Here is a 13741-nt window from a genome sequence, read left to right on the forward strand (position 1 = left end):
TTAATATATAGATATAGGCTACCTTCTTTCTTTAGAATAAATATAATTAGGGTATTAGCTAGGCTAGTAAAATAACGAATTTATCTCTTCTCTAAGCTAGTATTAAGATATTCCCAAAAAACTTTAAGCTTTCTTTCTAATAAAATATATATAGAACTATATAATAATTAGAATCCTGATTCCAGATCTATATAATACTCTATTATATAGTAGTTAGGTAATATACCTATAGCCTCTATAAAAAATACTTGAAAAAGATCCCGATACTTTCTAGGAAATATAGCTATCTTATTTATAGTAATAGTAGTAATTCTTTAGTTATCTATTATAAGATAAGTAATTAATAGAAAAACATATATCTTATACTTTATTACTTTAGTAAACTTTCTAGTATTTAGAACTTTAATCTTCTATAATTAAATCTAGTATCTCTATATTATTTCTTTAAAAGAAATTAGGGAATTAACCTAGTAAAGCTATAGGAATCCAAGTATTATATTAATATAATTTAGATTAAAATTATATAATATAAAGTATATATTAGCCTTTCTTTAGTTCCCTAATATATTTTTAGTAATAATTCCAAGAATATAATCTCTATATAAATAAATCCTCCTTTTCTCTAGTAAGAATAAGGGAATTATCCTTAATATTAACGGAATATTTATATCTAAGGCTAACCTTCTCTTTATATAATTAGCTTCTATACCCGAGTTAACTAATATTCTAATCCTTTACTTACCTTTCCTTATCTTAATAGTAATCTTAATTACTATTCTCGTTTTAGGGGCCTTGCCCTCCGTAATATAAATAAGTATAACTACTATAGAATATATCCGTTTCCCGGCTTTTTTAGTTCTGGGTACTTATATACCTTATAGCTAGACTTATTATAGTTATAATAAGTCGGTTTTCCCTAATTTAGGCAAGTAATAATATAGTAACCCTTTTTCTAATAAGTAAAGCAAGTTATATCCGGTCTTATAAATCCTAATATAGATATTATATTAGACCCTATTACTATACTTTTACTATCCCGGTTATATAAATCTTATAATAGGGATATATTTCTCTTCCGTTTCCCTTTATTATTCCTTCTTTTCTTTCTCTAATTTTCTTTCTTTTATTAATCTGTTAGCTTATTATTATATTCCCGTTAAATAGACTAGTTTAAGTTATTCTTGACTCTTATAATTATAGAAATAAGCTTCTCTCTTTCTTATAAAGTATTTCCTTAGTAATTAATCTTGTCCCGAATCTCCTGCCTCAAGCTACTAAATAAGTTATTCTACTCTTATAGTAAATTCATATATTCCAAGTTATCTAATAGGCTATCTAAATAAGATATAAAGCTTTAGATACTCTAACCTGGCTACTATTTTATATCCTTAAACTTAGTAAGAATATTATTACTATAGTTCTCCGGATCTAAGATAAAATCCTTTATAAACTTAATAAAGGTCTCCTAATCCATAGTATTAATACTTACTAATTACTTCCTATACTTCTAGATATTCCTGGCTATATCCTTAAAGCAGGAAATATAATATATAACCTTTACTATATCTATAGCCTAGGTAATTCCGCCATCTTTATATTATTTTAGCTTTGCCTAGTAAAAGAAGTCCTGGGCTTTCTTAATACTTTTCCCCTTATAAATTAGTAATTCTCGGGTTTTTGGAGTTCTATAAACTAAATATACCGCCAGTAATATAATAGGTTCTATAATAGGTATCTAAATATTCTTAAGATAGTAAATCTGAGCTTCTAGATCCTCTAGATTCTCTCTCTATTATATCTCTGCTTCTAACTTAGTAATATAATAATAAGCCGCTACTAGCTTCTCTATTATTATTATCCTACTAGCTAGTTCTAGAGATATCTGAGTTCTATTCCCTTCTCCTAATTAGGTAATAGCTAGAGTAACTAACTAGGCACTTTCCTGAGTACTTAACTAGGTCGCCCTAGTAATAGTAGAGGCGCTTCTTCTAGTTAATACTCTAGCTATTAGTGGTTTTGTCTATTAATAGCTTAACTATCTTATAATAAACTACTTCCCGAAAGTTAGATTAATTAGAATATAAGATATATAATAGTAAGGTAATATATAAGTAATTAAGGTAAGTAAGCTACGAAGTAATACTTATAAATATAACGGATTCCAAGAATTAATTCTAATAAGAGACTAATTAATGCCTCTTTTAAAGCTAGGAGTGTCTCCCTATATATTTTCTAGTACTTAGCCAGGTATATAAAGCCCTTTACTTAATTAGGAAATCCTATATAATCCATATAATTCCGATTATAAGCTATATCTAAAATAGGAAACTAGATCTATAATATCTAATACCTATCTATATACTATTATATATACTTATTATATCTTTATATCTAATTTAATAGAAATAAAAAGTATTTATATTTTAACTCGAGAAATAATTAGAACTTTTATATAGATTTAAAATAGTAGTTTGCTTTATAAAAAAAGAATAAACCAGATTATTTATATTATATTAATCTTTAGAAAAGCTTATAGTAAATACTATAACTTCTGAAATACTTTTAAGAAAGCTTTCCCGAACTAAAATAAGCTAGTTTATAATCTCGAAAGATTTATAGAAGTCTTATATATCCGAAAATACAAGTATTTAAAATAAATACTATTTAAGTTCTAATTTATAATAAAAGGAAATTAAAATATATAAAAATATATAAAATAGAAGTAAAACAAAATACTCGAATATTAGATAAATAAAAAGCTTAATTATAGATTATAAAAGAGCCTAACTATAAGTTATAAGAACTAGTACTAACTAAATATATATATAAAAGAAAGGCTTATTAAAATCGGAGATAAGGTAAAAAGAACTAAAGAATAAGTTAGTATATATTTTATAAAAAAGAATAAAGAGATATCTAAATAGCCTAAAAATAAGAAATATATATTAAAGAAGTTAAGATTAGAGAAAAAAGGCTATTTCCTATAAAAATAAGTTAGTATATATTTCAAGATAAAGAATAGAGATATTTAGTAATAGCCTAAAGGCTTTTATAAATATTAAAGAAGAAAAGAAAATATTAGAAAAGGAGAAAAGATATTAAAATTCGAAAGAATCTAAATAGAAGTTAGCCTCTTTTTGGAAGTTTAAGAGAAAGTATTTCTAAAAGGCCTAAAGATATAAGAGGTATTAGAAAAGAGAAAAAAGAATCTAAAATTTAGCTTTCTAAGAAATAAGTAAGTTAAAGACTTATAGTATAGAAGTTCCGGATAAAAGTAAGCCGGAAATAATAATTAGATACTAGATTTTAGTATTATTAGTAGAGGAGTTAAAGAAAGAGGGGTTTAAAGAAAGAGAGGTTTAAAGGAAAAAGGATTTAAAAGAAAAGAAGTTTAAAGAAAAAGAGGTTTAGAAAAAGAAGAGTTTAGAAAAAGAGTTTAAAAAAGAAGAAATTTAGAAAAAAAGAGAAAGGTTATAGGTAGTTAGATACTAGCTTTTAGTATTAGTAAAGGTATTAATAGAAGTATTAGTAGAGAGTAATTAGATACTAGCTTTTAGTATTAATAATAAAATCGAAAAAATATAGAAAAAAAATAAAAGTTTCAAAATAAAAATAAAATAAAGTTATATTTTTATTAAAAAAAAGAAAAATACTAGTATAAAATAATTATATTATTAAATTCCATATCTACTTTTACTATTTATTAAGAATATATATCTTTTAGAAAAAAGCATTATTTAGTATTTCTAGAAAATAATAATTTAATAATAATATTATTAAAAAAAACTAAACCTAATATATTTAAATATATTAAAATAAGATAATTATTTTTATATTAAAAATTAAATTATAGTATTACTAGATATAGAGCTATTTTAGTTTATAGACTAGGCTATATATAGAGATTTAAGAATATTAAAACTTACTCGAATTACTTATAAAATAGCTATATAAATAGCTAATAATATAATAAAATAGTATTATATCTTATCTAATTAGGTTAATAATAAAGCCTTTTATTATAGCAAATATATAATATCTGTTTTTTAAGGTATTATATAGCCAGAAAGAAAAAGTATATAATTATATAATTCTTAAGTTCTTGAAATTAACTAGAAATTAATTAATTAGAAATAAGTAAATATTACTTTTTATATTTCTAATTTAACTAGCTACTAGAGTAATAAGATTCTTAATATAACTAATTTAATAATACTAGAAAATCCAGATAGTTTCTTATTACTTATATTATAAGTATGGCATTTAGGGCTTAGAAAGCAAGGTAAAAGGTCTCTTATAAAGACGATTTAAAGCTAAGGAAGAGAAAACTAGAATATAGGAGGCTATAAGAGAATATATATATCCTATAATATACTAGTTCCGAAAGGGCTAGCCTTCTAAATATCTCTAGTATATTCCAAGTATATTTCTCTAGTAAGGCGGCCGTATTATATATATCTAGGAGATATCTAGTATCTAGTAAGATATCTCAGATACCGGATATCTAGAAATTATAATATTATTTCCCTCTTTATAATAAGCTTATTCCCGAGCTTTATATAAGTTATTAATTTATCTAATTTCGTATTATACTTCTTTCTAAAATAAAACTAGTATCTCGAATATAGATATTATATATAAAAGGCTAGTACCTTTACTATATAACCTAGAAGGATTTATTATTATTTCCGTATAATTCTAAATAAATATTATTTTTTATATAGTTTAGCCAGTATTATAGGTTTTATAGAGGTTCTAATATATTAATATTATTATTATAAAAACTTTATAAAATTAGGGAACTATTACTTAGTATTAAAGCTAGATACTATACTAGATCTTTATCCTAACTAACTCACTGAATTCTATACTTTAGCCTATTTCTTACTAGCTTAACTATAATAACCCGTTTAATACCGTACTCTTATTTACTATTCTCTAGTATTAATAGGAGCAGTTCCGGATTTGCTTAACCTAGTAAAGAATTCTAAGGGTTTTTTTATAGCTTCTTTATATAGAAAACTAGATATATTTTTATAGTTTCCGGTAGTTTTAGGAGAAACGAGTAGCTATACTATTCTAGAATCTTAAATAGGCCTTCTATTTAGTTCTCTAGTTTCTGGTTCGGATAATTAGATTTCTAGTACTTTATAGTAACCCATATTTTATTTCTTACTTTAAAATTAATTAGATAGTAATATTTATTAGCTTATACTATATATTATTTCTATACTTTCTCTATATAGCCTTAAGTAAGTTACTATAATTCATATAATTAATTTACTAATACTTTAGCTTTATTTCTATTTAGCTTTTTTTTGGGTGAGTTAGCTTTAATAGGGAAGTTCTAGTCTAGAGAGATATAAGGCTTGTAGCTCTTTTTAGTTATAAATAGGAACTAGCTAATAGTTTCGTACTAAAGGGAGGCTTATTAATAATTAATTATAGTAATTTATTCGTTCTAGTTATTCTAGTAATAATTAATATATAAATATAATCTCTAATTAAAGTACTAATTAATAATCTCTATTTATTTGTCTATTTGGAAGTAATTTATTATAGAGAGCTTAAGCTTTATATTAATTCTCGTATAGAATTTACTCTAAAAATCAGATATAAATTAGGGTCCCTAATCTAATATAATTATTTCTGGAATACCTACTTAGTATACTATATAAAGTAAAAATAGAGGTATTAGTTACTTAGCTATAATTATATCTTATACGGAAATTATAATTAGGTACTTAGATAAGTAATCTATAAATATAATAACTATATTATAGTCCGATTTGCTTTCTGGATAGCCTTTAAAGTCTATAATAATATATTATTAGAGGTAATTAGGAACTAGAAAGAAATAAAGTAAACTAGGCTTCTTATTTCTAGGTATATATAATCTTCTATAAATATGGCAATTACTATAATATTAATTAATATCCTTACCTATAAATAGCTAGTAATATTACTTCTTTAATAGCTATTAGAGCTTTATATATCTAGGATATTTAGAAAGAGATTTATTATATATTTTATGAATTAGGGCAGTCTATAAAGGTAGTCCGGGAGTTATTTTATTCTCTATAATATAGAGTTTTTTATAGTATAAAAAGAAGTTATCTTATAATATTCAGATATTACTTTTGGCTTGGGCTATTATATATAGCTTCTCTAGATCTAGTAATATATAATTATCTTATAGAATCTTATCTATAAGTTATAAACTACTATACTCGGCAGGAGCTTCTAATAGTACTTCTATAGGGGCTATTATAATAGAGTTTACTAGTAAAGCTTCTAAGAAAATATCTTTTTTTAGGAGAATTATATCTCTAATAAGAATATTTTTCTCTAGAAAATCTTTAGTATATATTTGGTTTTTAGAGCCGAATTCCGGATTAAGTAAGCTAATCTTATAAAATATTACTATAAGCTATAAGTTATAGATAATTTCCGGATTAATCTTATTTTTAAGGAAAAGTACTTGAGTTTATAGCTTCTCCTTAATCTGGCCCTAAGTATTTATTTTATTTTATCTTTATAATAAAATATCTACTTACTTATTTAATTTTCTAGAATAATATATAAGCTTAAAATAATAGTAAGATAAGAGCTTAGTTTATTTAGCTTATTAAGAAAAGAGCTTTTTAGTAATTATAAAGTACTTTAAGGTATAGTAATTAGAATAGACCTTAAAGAGAGTATCCTAAAGGCCCTCTAGCTTAGTTCTTTATTTCTCTAGTACTTGAACTATAGTAAGTATTTCCTTATTATATATATTATAATTAAGCTTTACTAGAAGTATAGTTTTAGAAAAATAAGCTATAGGATACTAAAGGCCTATTTCTAGGTCTTATTAAGAGAATAAGCTAGTAATTACTTCTTTAGATATATCTATTTCTATTATTATAGGCAGATCTAAATTATAGTATTATAAAACTAGGATAGAAATTATAGCTTTCTTTAGGTAAGTAAAAGCCTCTCGGTATTATTCGGACTACTTAAAAAAAATATCCTTTTTTATAAGTAAGGTAAGAGATCTAGTAATCCGTTTATATTTTCTAATAAAGTATTTATAAAAGTTATAGAAGCTAAGGAAGAACTATATGCCCTTAATTATCTTTAAGAATTACTAGTTATATATTACTTTAACTTTATCGGGATTTATTTTAATACTAGATATAGAAATAATAAAGCCCAAATATTTTATATATATAACTTTAAATTCCAATTTCTTAATATTTATTTAGAGGCTAGTAAGATATAAGTAGTCTAGTACTTTTTATATATATTATTTGTATTTTACTAGGTTCTCTAAGTAAATAAGAATATTATTAAGATATATTATATAAAAGTTATCTAGATATTTAAAGAGTATATTATTTATATAATATTAATATATAGCCGGACTCTTTATAAGGCCTTTTTAGAGAATATTATATTTATATACTTTATAGCAGGTATGAAATATTATTAGCTCCTAAGAGTTCAGGTCTATAGCTATATAATAGAAAGCTTGGCGGATATCTAATTTAGTATAGATCTTGGCCTTAGATAATTAATTTAAAGTCTTATTAATAAAGGAAAGAGGATATTAATTCTTTTGGGTAATATTATTTAGGTAGCGGAAATTAATATAGAAATATAAACCTCCGTTTATTTTCTTTATAAAAAGAACTAGTAAAGTAAAGGGAGCCTAACTAGCTTTAATAAAGCCCTTAACTAGATTATTTTCCAAGAAATACTTAATTTCTAGAAGCTCTTAAATAGACTATTATTAGAGGAATTAATATCTAATACTCTTAGTTCTTTTTAGGCCTTTAATCTAAATCTTATAATTATATAGTCTATAAAGAGAAAGAATATTAGATTTCTTCTTAGAGAAAATAGAAATATATTTCTTAAGTTTTAGAGGTAATATTCTCTATAATTACTAAAGCTTTATTTCTCCCGGTTATTAATTCTCTGGGCCAAGAATAGCTTCTTTTTTCCGAGCTTTAAGCTCCTTATTAATCTTATAGATAGAGATTTAACTAATAATATTATCTTTTCTCTTAATTATATAGTTAAATACTATAGAGGTAAGAATAGCTAGGTCTAATATTTGCTCTTTATTAAGGACCTTTTCTTACTTCTTTAGCTTTTACTTAGGTATTATATCTTAATTAGGCTATAAAAGCTCCTTTTCTATAGTCTTATATAATTCTCTCTAATTAGTCCAAAAAAAGAAAGACTACTTTAGAATAGAAGATTTCCAGAAATAGCTTATAATAGAATCTTATTAATTAGTATTCTTTTAATACTTCTTATTAGATTACTTCTCTAGCTATTACTATAAAATACTAATAATATAACTGAATTATATAGATTTAGGCTTATTCTTTAGCTATATAAGCCTATATCTTCTATAATTAACTAGAATATTAATATATATTACCTATTTTCTACTAAGAATAATATTATAATCTCCAAAAATTTAGAATAATTATAGGTATATTAATACTTTATTTATTAATTAGAAGTAAGACTTCTATATATTTCTTAGTAAACTCAGCTAGCTTTCTATTAAAACTATATATAGTATAGGGTAAGAAAAGAAGTTATGGTTCTATTCCTAAGAATTACTCTATAAGCTAAGTAAGCTTTATATTAATAAAAATATAACTATTAGCTCTAGTATTAATAAGAAAAGAAAACTTAATTCCTAATCTATTTATACTAATAATATAGGATATTATAAGAGTATTTCCTCCTATTAGATAAGTTAAGTTAATCTCTACCAAATTCATACTATATGTTATAGTAAATGCGGGTATAAGTAGTATATATTTAATGAAGAGAGGAAAGGAGGTATAATACGGGTGGCCAGAGCTTAAATATAGTGAATGTGGTCACGTGGGCCTGCACGTGACTGGAGCACAGTTGCCATGCAATACTATAAGTCCCTAAAGTAGAGACTTTCTTTAGGGGTACTTGTTTCCCGGTTCTATACTAGAATTAGAGCTTGAATTCTCTAAATATTTTACTAGAATAATATACTTTAGTGAAATAGGAACTAAGCCTAGCTTAATTCTAGAAAGAGCTACCTTGGTTTCCTTACTATATAGAACCGGATAGTATCTAATATAGTAGCCGAACTTATTATAGTTATAATACTTAATAGTCGAGAAATCCTTAGTTTTTATAGGATATTACTTGTACTTATAAGAGAATATATACTTAATAAGAGTAGTTAATATGGGCTTCTTGGACTCCTTCTTAGGAATATATTCCTTAGGAATATACGAGAGTATAATACTAGAAGTGAACTTGGCTGAAATAGCTCTTGCCTTTTTATATTTCTTAGTTTTCTCATATATAGCCTTAATTTACTAATTATTAGTAATATAGTACTAAGTAAAGCAAGTAGTATTAATAGAAGAATTATTATAGTATGTATATACTAATTCCTGGAGCTTTAGTAAGAGCTTCTTATTTAGTTTATACTTAATATCTTAAAGACTAATACTGCTTTCTATAAATAGTTATAAGAAGAAAGTATAGAACTCCTGAAATACTTAACTAGAGTATATTTAAAGCTTACTAAAATTATAGTAAGTATTCTATATCTTATTAAAGTTAGAGTATAGTTTCTTTAGGTAAGAGTAAAGCTCTAAGAGCTAATAGTACTAATTCGGACTATTTTCGTCTATACGAGAATTAGTTAGGGCAAGAGTATTACTAGTAAGTCTACTAGAAATATAAATAATCTTGAGATTCTCTAAGAAATATGAATTAGTATTTCCTTATAGCTTATTTTTGACCTAAACTAGCCAGTTATTAAAGATAGTATGATCTCTAGTAAAGAAAGTTAGATCTGGGAGCTTAGTAATTCTAGTATCTCTAAAGAGAGTATGAGATATAGGGAATCCTGGATAGAAATAAGCGGGAGATAGTTCGGAATTCTTTTGAGAAGGGTTCGGAGTAGCCAGAGCAAGCGGAGCAGAAGTAATTAGAGCTACTATAAGCTAATCTACTATGGCTATATAGCGCTTAATATTATTCTCGAGCTTGGTATTATGAAACTTAATATTCTCGAGAATAGCTTTATTATAGCTATAGGTATTCTTGTATGAAATAGCTCTTTAGATATTCTCCCGGTAGCTCTTTATAATAATATTAATATCTGAGAGTAAGGTATCGGGTTCCTTGGCCTATTCGTATAACTCTCCGGTAGTAATATGATCTTCGGTCTCCAGAAGCTTTATAATAAAAGCAGAAGGTTCTATTTCTATAGATTCGTCTATAAATTCTCCAGGAACGCTAACGGGACGCTCGGTTCGGGAAGGGCTGCTAACGGGACGACCTGAACTAGCAGGAGCTTTACCGGAAGCCTTAGCGGAAGTCGATATGGTTCCTGGTCACGTGATGTCCTAGAAAATCGACCTATTATACTTTTCCTTTACCGTATTCTCCCTGGTAGTCTCGTTGCCGGCGTATATATAGGGCCTATAAGGTTATAGGGTAGGGCTTGAGGGTAGTAGTCAGGTTACTGGCCTGTGGGTACCTATTACTCTAGGACTTGATTAAAGAGTAGCTGTTACGAAACCGGGCTCTGGGCTTGGAAAGCAGGTAGAGTGGCTCTTAATCCGAGGATTCTAAACTAAGGAGGGAAGCTCGTAAGTACAGGAGCTTTGGTGTTCTAAATACTAGCCAGCCGCATGCGTTATCGCGTGATCACGTGACGCTAAATTTACTAGTGAAGCGGCAGAGCGTAACAGTAGCCTTTGTTCGAGGTTCTTTGATTTTCGGGTTTTCGGGGGGGTTTCTAACGTATTACTGGCATATATTTATAAAGGTATAAATACCTGATTCCTCTGAGGGTTCTGAAGCTTTTCACTTTTGTTATTCTAGAGTCTATTACTCGTGTTTCTGAGGTTCCGTTATCTTGGCGGCGCCTATATTACTAATGGTTCTGAATTGGTTTATTTGAAATCCTCTATAGGATTAAAGGAAGTGAGCTTTGAATACTATTACGGGTATAGTATTTAGGGCTTGGAAAGCAAGGTAGAAGGTCCCTTACAAAGACGATTCAAAGCTAAGGAAGGGAAAACTAGAATACAGGAGGCTGCGAGGGAGTATATACACCCCATAGTACGCTAGTCCCGAAGGGGCTAGCCTTCTAAATATCTCTAGTATATTCCAAGCATATTTCCCTAGCGAGGCGGCCGTATTATGTATGCCTAGGAGGCATTTGGCATCTGGCGAGGTATCTCAGATACCGGGTATCTGGGAATTATAATAACTTATATACTTTTCTTTTATTTTTAGTAAATTATAAAAAGCTTTTATTAATATTAGGCCTAGCTATCTCGAGAGATCTAAAGCCTTTATCCTAAGCTTTCTGGATTATTAGTACTATTAACCCCGAGCTTTTACCCTAGATCTCTTATATAACTATCTAAAAGGCTTTCTTATTATATTAAATGCAGTTGTATTATAATATAATCAGATATCGGAGGAAGAGAGGTGTGGCGTGGGTAGCCGAAGCTAAATACAGTGTGTGTAGTCACGTGAGCCAAGCACATGTGACTAGCCTATAGTTGCTATATAACATTTCTATATAATAGATATTAAGCTTTTGCTTTTATCCTATTAAATAACTAGCTTACTAAGCTCTTTTTTATTTCGTACTATATAGTTAAGACTTTATTAAAAAGCCTCTATTATAAGTCTTACCTTCTTTTATGAGTCTATAATCTTTAAATTCTTTTTTATAAGATTATTAAAATACTTTAAACTTATAGATAATTATTTTCTCTTAATTATCTTATTTTAAGAAAGTATTTTTATATTTAGCTCTTTAAAATTCTTTATATAAATTTTAGTAAGACTTTATTTTTTTAATTTTAAATTCCTTTCTTATAGCTTTTAAAAGCTATATTCTCTTATTAAGCCTATTTATATAGGTATTACTTTCTTTAATTACTATATTCCTCTTCTTTTTAAAGCTTTATTTTTATATCTCAAATTGCTTCTTTTCTCTCTTAAAGTCTACTAGCCCCTTTTTTAATATATACTAATACCTATTAATATAATCTTTTATTACAAATTCCCTTAGCTACTTATATTATTTATTAAATATCTTATTAAAGGGCTTTTTAGAATTACTAGCTAAAGTAGGTTTAGTAGCTAGAGTAAGCTTACTAGCTAGAGTTTTAGTAGTTAAAATAAGCTTACTAGCTATAATAGGCTTACTAGCTAGAGTAAATTTACTAGCTAGAATTTATAGAGATTTAGATTTCTTATAGTTCTCTTAATAAATAATATTAAATTATTTACTAATACTTTAATACTAATATTACTTTTCTTTAAATATATAATTATTTCTAATTATATTACTATTAAAGTTATTAGTATTAAGAGTTTTTAATAAGTTATTAGTATTAGAGATTATTATTAAATTAACTATTAGCCCTTTATATAATTAATAATTCTATAAAGGCCACTTTTTTTTAATAGAAATAAGAAAGTAAAGTTTAAGCTCTTAATAATTTATATTAGAATATATTTTCTTTATATATTTAAGAAACTATTTAAAAGTATAATTTTCTTTAAATAAAACCGGGAAGTCCGAAACTTTAGAGCAAGTAACCCTACTAATAAGGTAGCCTATAGTTAGGCTTTAATTCTTAAGATTAAGTTTATAGTATTTAGCTTTTCTAATACTTTTTTAGATATTAGATTCTAAAAGGCAATTAAGTATCTAGCTACTAAGTCTTATAAATATCTTATAAAAATCAAGAAAAAATAGAAGTTTTAAAAGAGTAGTTTACTTAAACGACTTCCTAGAATAACTAATATAGTAATAGATAATTATTAATAAGTTTATTAGTAAAGGCTTATTAATAGAATTATAGCTATATTTACTAGTTAGCTCTTTTTTCTTATATTTTCTCTTATTATCTTTCTTTACTTTTAACTTTTACTAATTATAAGCCTTAATTAAAGTACTTTTCTAGAGCCTTAATTTCTTTTTCTTTTTCCTAGTAAAGATAAGGTTATCTTCCTATATATTATAAAAAGCATTTCTAGTAATAGTTCTTTAGAGACTTTCTCTCTTCTTCTTTATCTACTCTTCTTTCTCCTCTTTCTCTCTTTTCTTCTTATTTTTTTTAGAACTTGGCCTAATAGATATACTAATTTCTAGTATCTATTTCTTTAGTACTATTATTATTATTATCTCTCTTATTATTTTTAGAAGAATAAGAGGCAAGAGGTTTCGGCTTTAGTTTATAGGCCTTTTATAAATACTTTTCTTCTAAAGTAAATTTAGTTAGGCTTAAAGAGGGAAAGATAATATTATAGTAGCTATAAAAAGAGCTAATACTCTTTTGTTTTTAGTACTTTTTATAATAGGCTATAGTATTATAATATATAAAGTCTTAGATAAAGTAGTTTTAAAGAGATTAGATTAAGAATAGAAATAAAAGGAAATAAAGATAGTAATTTAGGAAATAAGAATATAGTAGAAAACTCCCTTTATATTAAAGAATTAGTAAAATTATCTGTTTTTATTTTAGGTATAGATTTATATTAAATTATTCTATAGTATATCTTTATTTATTATTACCGGTTTCGGATATATTTTTTACTAACTAGTAATTCTATATATATCCTTATTTATTACTATTAGTTTCGGATATATCTTTTACTAGCCGGCTATTTTAAATATATCTTTATTCGGTATTACTGGTTTCGGATA

Source organism: Hyaloscypha bicolor (genome assembly GCF_002865645.1).
Source record: "Hyaloscypha bicolor E unplaced genomic scaffold K444scaffold_135, whole genome shotgun sequence".
NCBI lineage: Eukaryota > Fungi > Ascomycota > Leotiomycetes > Helotiales > Hyaloscyphaceae > Hyaloscypha > Hyaloscypha bicolor.